The 6,849-nt window shown below is 46.3% G+C and overlaps 1 non-coding gene across 1 annotated transcript; it reads right to left on the reverse strand.

Moving 5' to 3' along the window:
* Positions 1 to 6,479: 6,479 nt before the first annotated feature.
* On the reverse strand, positions 6,480 to 6,556 carry TRNAT-UGU (transfer RNA threonine (anticodon UGU)). The gene has a single exon. It is a non-coding gene; the product is annotated as a tRNA-Thr (tRNA).
* Between the last annotated feature and the right edge of the window lie 293 nt (positions 6,557 to 6,849).

Consider the following 6,849-nt stretch of genomic DNA (forward strand, 5'->3'; position numbering starts at 1 on the left):
ATTCTATAATTAGCATTCTAAAATGGGTTGTATCCTGCAGATCCATTCTTCCAGAAGAAGGAGCTTTCCCTTGAAGAAAGAGGCTTTTGTGTCCAGGGAAAGACTAGAGTGCCTCTTAGGGATACCAGACTCCAGATGGTGGCTGGAGATCTCCCAGAATTGCAATTGATCTCCAGGCCACGCCTGGAGAAAATGGCTGCTTTGGAGGGTGGACTCAGTGGCATTCTAGCTTGCCAAGGCCCTTCCCCTCCCCAAACTATGCCCTCTCCAGGCTCCACCCCTGAAATCTCCAGGAATTTCACAACCTAGAGCTGGCAATCCTAGCTGCCTCTACTAACATGGTATAAACGGAGCTTCAAAACTTAACAGCAAAAAGCAGTGTGCCCTGAACTGTTGACAAATGCATGTAAAAAGGAACAAAATAAATAACATCTGCTCTTCCCTATGTCTGAGCAAAATACCGCACGGAGAGGAAGCGCGGATTAGTCACGCTCCCTGTTTGTGCCTGGTTAGTGTGGCACTCAACAAGGAACTTCCATGGAAGGGAATGCGCGCATTTGGTTGTTCATCCCTGTGTGCTAGGAAACCAGGCCCATAGAAGAAAGTTCCCTGGCTGACCTCTGCGCTAAACAGAAATTGCTTCGTTGTAATCTATAATGTATTCGCATGTTTTTGTTTCTCGCTTTTCCTTGATTTAATTTTGCTGCGAGCTTCTTTGATGCGCCCTTTGCTGTGGGCGCTTCAGTCGTGGGCTGCGGAACTCAGCAACATAGTCAAGGCAGGCAAAATATAAACAAACAACAATGATATCATCTCTGCTGCCCCGTTTCCACACCCAGTCATTATCTGTCTGTCATTTGATTATCTGGGAATGACAAACAAAGAATTGGAGAAACGTTCCAGCCAGCCATGAAGTGCCCTCGGTCTAAATTGAATATTGCAACTACATATAATGAATTAGGGAATGATAGAGATTTGATGCTGATCTGACCCCTTTGTGGTCTGGAAGGTGTAACTCTTTCTGTACTGCAGAACTCTGGAGGCCCCATAGGCCTGGGCAAAACTGAAAAAGAACCAGGATTCTCCAGTGAAATATCGTTCCTTCCCAGGGCTTTTTTTCAGCGGGAACGCAGTGGAATGGAGTTCCAGCACCTCTTGAAAATACTCGGCAATAGCACATGAAAATAATATTATTTCAAAGAACCCCATGTGTTTCTCTCTCATTTCCCTCTTGAGAGTCCCACCACTTCTTTTCCCAGAAAAAAAACCCCTGTTCCTTCCAGAAAGGGAATTCACTACATATCCCTTTGAATGGGTAAAACCCAGGGCTTTTTTTCTGGGAAAAGAGGTGGTGGAACTCAGTGGGTTGCCCTCGGAGAAAATAGTCACATGGCTGGTGGCCCCACCCCATGATCTCCAGACAGAGGGGAGTTTAGATTGCTCTCCACGCCGAGGGCAATCTAAACTCCCCTCTGTCTGGAGATCAGGGGGCGGGGCCACCAGCCATGTGACCATTTTCAAGAGGTTCCGGAACTCTGTTCCACTGCGTTCCCACTGAAAAAAAAGCCCTGGTGAAACCCAATCAGAAAAGTGACATGCCGTGGTAGACACACCTTTCAGCGATTCCATTTTTGCCTACAGTTGTGTTTTGGCCTCTTGAGTTCAAACAGGGCTGTAAAGCACTCTCACTTGATCTTTTGTGATGAGTAAGAGTTTTCTCTAGGCAGGAAAGCTTTTAAGAAATGTGTTTTTAAGCCCCAAAGATTCTGGTATGTCTGGGCAGGTAGTTTAATATTAAACTGATGATTTTTCTGGAGTTCTTTGTAAAACTTTTTTTTAAAAAAAATGCATGTCACTGTCAATTTATTTATTTTATTTATTTATTTTCGATTTTTATTCCGCCCTCCCCACATTTCCAGCAGGCTCAGGGCGGATGACAAAATACATAAAGGTTAAAATACATAAAACAGTTGTTATAATTAACAATTCTAAAACTGTTGTTATAATTAACAATTCTAAAAACATCCAGTTTATACAGTGAAAATACAATTATATATATCAACATAGCAGCACAAAGTTCCACTGATCAAATTTAAAACAACTTCAGAGCATCTCTGCATTCAAGATTTTTTTTAAAAAAATGGGGGTATTGATGACGGGGAGGGCCCAATCCCTCATCAATCGGCCAGGGGGGCTCCGCCTAGAACCGCCCATATGCCTGGTGGAACACCTCCGTCTTGCAGGCCTGGCGAAAGGATAACAAATCTTGCCAGGCCTTAGTCTCTTCAGGCAGAGCATTCCACCAGGCTGGGGCCAGGACCAAAAAGGCCCTGGCCCTGGTTGATGCCAGGTGGGCCTCCTTGGGGCCAGGGACCTTTAACAGATGTTTCTCACTAGAACGGAGAGTCCTCTGGGGTTCATATGGGGACAGGCGGTCCCGCAGATAGGGCTGCGGCCAGGATAGGGCTGTAGCTCACTTGGGACCACATACAACCGTCCCCTGAGCTGACTCCAATATCTGTCTCCTGAAATCTCACTCACTCTCTTCCCTCTCTTTTCCAGAAGTTTTCAGCTCCAGACTGTTATGGTTAGGAAAGGGGGACATTGGCTTTCCTTGTTGGAAATGTTTGACCAGGGTTTTCCTGGAAAGCACCCTGGATTTGCTGGCCACCGCTCAGGGACCTCTTGAGAACAGCTAGACTGATCTGCTGGGAAGCAGCCCTTCCAGTTTAGCGCTAGAAAAATAACAGTGAAATCCTAAGCAGTGTTACTCCAGCTCAAGCCCATTGATTTCATTGGGCTTAGATTGGTGTAACTCTGTTTTGGATTTCACGGTGGAAACCCAGGAAAATGATCTTATAGCAAACTGGGCAGTACCCAAACTGACTGGCACGTAGGGAAGATAATCAGAGAAATATCTGAGAGAAATGTATTGTACCAAGGAAACCAAAATTGCTTTTATGGAAAGAAGGTTGATTATAGAAAAAAAAAAGAGGGAGAAAGGGTGGATGGATTCAAAAGGAGTAGGAAGGAGGCCCAAATACATAATCCACGGGAAAGCACAGTATCGCACAGCACATGGTCTGTCAAATAAAACAATAATGTTGAGCTAACTCTGCTAAGCACACTTAACCTAAGTTGTAGAAGGTTCCTCAAAGCATATACAGAGTTCCTTGCAATACCAAGATAGTGGAGGAGTCCTTAACCCCCGGCACACTGGCCTTGGGGTCTCCCGATGCTCCAAAGCGGGGACGAAGAAAAGTTCAGAGCTCCCAGATGTTTATGGGCAGTGGAGTCTGACTTAAGCCAGCCTCCTCAGTGAGACTGACTAGCAAATCTAACCAAACCCAAGCAAAGCTCCATCTTTGATGTCAGAGACTATTTCCACCAATCAGAGAATTATTACAGGATGGTCCCGCCATTTGATGGCTCTGCATTAACATGTCAAAAAGAGGATCTGGCCCAAATCGATTGCAACTTAAAAGGATTAAGACGGCCAGGTAGCCCTAATGTGGAATGGAGTATAAAGTGTTACTCCAAGAATCCAGGCGGTCTAGGAGGCAGCCATATGGAATCATAGGGTTCAGTCACACAGACACAGGTCATTCAATGGAAAAGCCTCTGCTTGGCACGCAGAAGGGTCCAGCCAGGTTCAGTCTCCATCATCTCCAGTGAAAAGGACCAGGCAGTAGGTGACATGAAAGACCTCTGCCTGAAGAGCCGCTGCCAATATTGATCTTGATGGACCAACAGCCTGATGCAGCATAAGACAGCTTCATGTGTGACTATGTAACATGGCTGCTTATGTTGGTGGTGTGCCAGAAAACTTATTGCTGCATTATGGCCTTTAGCAACAATGTGTTAACACACACGGATATCCCACGTTGTGATTAACAAACTTTATCAATGTGAAAAAGAATATGATGTGCAAACAATACAGTCACATCACAATGCAACATTCATTGTACTGCAGTACTAATACATATCATGTTACAACACAGTTCCTTCGAATGTCTCTTACTAAAGTGTCTCCAGTGTCTCCAAAGCACATTCTTAACCGCAGGGGACCACCAACCCCATTCCTGTTTCTTCTTAGAACAAGGTAAGAACTCCTTGGGTGAAGAATGAAAATTCCTATGCGGGTCTTTGTAATGTGGTTTCTTTTTACAGGTGCCTCACATGATCTTAACAAGGTGTTACATGAGAAATACAGCCACTGACAGTCCTAGCTTTCGTCAAAACGACTTCCTCAGGGACTTGTGGCACACTACATGAAAACAATCGAAGGCATATTCATAAACATAAGCATTAACAAGTTCATTCTTATGGCCTTTGGCTAGTTAGGAAAGAGGGGAGGGAAAGAATACACAACCCATGTTCCACAGCAATAGTGAGTATGTACAAAATGCTGAAGGTGCTGTTCCTTGTAAATTCATTTCTGCTGTAGAAACAAGGGCTTCGCCTCACTTAGCCAGGAAGAATTATCAGCACACCTTCGTGACAGAGCATTCTGTTTGCTGTAGTCTGGCCTGTGCTGTTGGCAATTCTAACAAAATATTCAGAGACTCCTGAATCAACATCATAATACTTCATTTGGCATTTAGGTGGGGCTGCTGGTTAAAGGCAGTGGCCACGATCATAATCACGCATTTAAGGCAAATAAAAGGTGGATTTACTGGGAGTGAATCATGTTGTCAGCAGGAACTTTTCAAAGAAGACTCAAATCTAAATGTGGTGTGGCCACCAACAGTAAGCAAGGCATGATGTTTCGGATCCAGGCACAAGCAGTGGAGCTGCCATTTCATAAAAAGGACTCTTGCATCTGCACATACACATCGGCATCTCCTTTTGGGAAACACGTAAGCCCGAAAGGTCAATGTGCATTGTTTGTCTGTTGGCAGGACACCAGCGGCCCGTGTTCTGCAGTTCCATTTACCGCCTGCGCCTGCTCCCAATGACTTGTAAGCCTGCCAAATCCCTTGGAGGTGTAACACTTGGAGCTTCAGGACACGGGGTTCTTGGCAGCACACGCTGTATAAATAAAGGATGAACAATGCTTTGTGTCAGGAAAAGGGACCGAATTGTTTGTTGGTGGTGATTTGAAATGGATGGATTCTTGCCTAAGGATCGTTTTTATCTCTCGCTGGGTTAAAATCTAAAATCTCATTTGCTATGTAACCTCCCCAGAGCACCCACCTGTCATTTCATTTGCTCATCAGGAGGCTTGTAGTTGTTCGCTGGAGGGGCCCTGGATTTGTATGCAGTGGCTCCCTCTCCTGCATTCACGCATTCTGAGATAATGTGTTCTCTTTTTTTAAGAACTGCCTCCCTCGTATAAGCTATGCCCAGTAGCATAAAATGGAAATCTGTTTGCATACATTAGATGGGACGGCTTCTTTCAAAGAACAACTGCATTACTTATTCATTATAGTAATGGTCCAAAGGTTCCCAGTGAGTTGGCTTGCAGCCCTCTGACGCAAGAGGCTGTCTGTAGTAGCTTCTTGTATGGCAGTGGTTCGTAACAGGGGGACATATGGACCCCCAGGGGTGATCTCTATAACTTGGGGGGGGGGATATGGGATTTTATGCACATGAAGCTGCTTATATTGAGTCATACTATTGGTCTATCAAATCAAGGACAGTTTGCTCTAACTAGCACCGGTTCTCCTGTTTCTCTGGCAGATGACTTTCACATCACCTGCCACCTGATCCTTTAAACTGGAAATTCCAAGGACTGAGTCTGAGGCTTTGTGCATGCAAACCAGATGTTCTACAACTGAGCCTAAAATGAAACTCTCTTCCACAGAGTCAGACCTCAGGTCTATCAAGGTCAGTATTGTCTACTGGCAGAGGCATACTGACCCCTGGTGAGGTTTTCATGGCAAGAGAGTACCTGGCGGAGCCCACTGAGCCCCCCCCCCCTTCCAACCCCTTGGAGTATTGGGTAAGAAAATCTGCCATATGGCCGGACCTGTCCATCGTGGCAACCAACATCCTGTCCTGCCCTCCCACCAGCATGCAGAGCAAGCGGGTGTTTTCCCACCTGGGAGACCTCCTCCATCCCCACCGCGCACGTCTGCACCCGGACCTGGTGGACATGTTGGCCTTCGTGAAGGTCAACCTCAACCTCCTTGGGCATCCCTCCTTGGACCTGGACCTATCTGGCCTCTGAGCCTCCCTAAGTCTACTGTGGTTCTCGGCCAAGCTCCTGTGCAGCGGGATCCAGCACTCCGCGGTTCTCAGGGCTGCTTCCACGGCTGGCAACCCATGGTCCTCCTCTCCCAGACAAGTTCCCCGACGGTCCCTCTTTCACTGCCTGCCTCTGCAACCTTGGTCTTCATTGGAGGTCTCCCATCCAATTACTAACCAAGGCCAAACCTGCTGAGCTTCTGAGATCTGATGAGATCAGGCTCACCTGGGCTATCCAGGTCAGGGCCTTTAGGGACTTAGAGAAAGGTTGTTCACATCATCCTTTTAACTGGAGATGCCAGGAATTGAACCTGGGACCTTCTGCATACAAAGCAGATGCTCTGCCGGTGAGCCATAGCACACCCCCTAATGAAACTACCTTATAGCAAGTCAGGGCATTGGTCTGTCTACCTCAGTATTATTTACTGTGAGTCTCTCTGTAAGGTGTCTTGTGTAGAGAGACTCTGTGACCAGTAGCAATTTCCCAGAGTCTCGGGTTCAGGTCCTTCCAGTCACCCACTAGATATGTTAGTGCTGTCAAGTTGTAACTAAGGGTGCGCATCTAGAAAACCTTAGTAGTGGTTTTGGATCTAGGGCTGTTGAGTGAAATGTTTAATGTGACTGGGTAGGCTTCTAGTGAGGCTTTGCTGGGTCAGGGTT

This window comes from Eublepharis macularius, chromosome 18 (assembly GCF_028583425.1).
Source record: "Eublepharis macularius isolate TG4126 chromosome 18, MPM_Emac_v1.0, whole genome shotgun sequence".
Classification (NCBI taxonomy): Eukaryota; Metazoa; Chordata; class Lepidosauria; order Squamata; family Eublepharidae; genus Eublepharis; species Eublepharis macularius.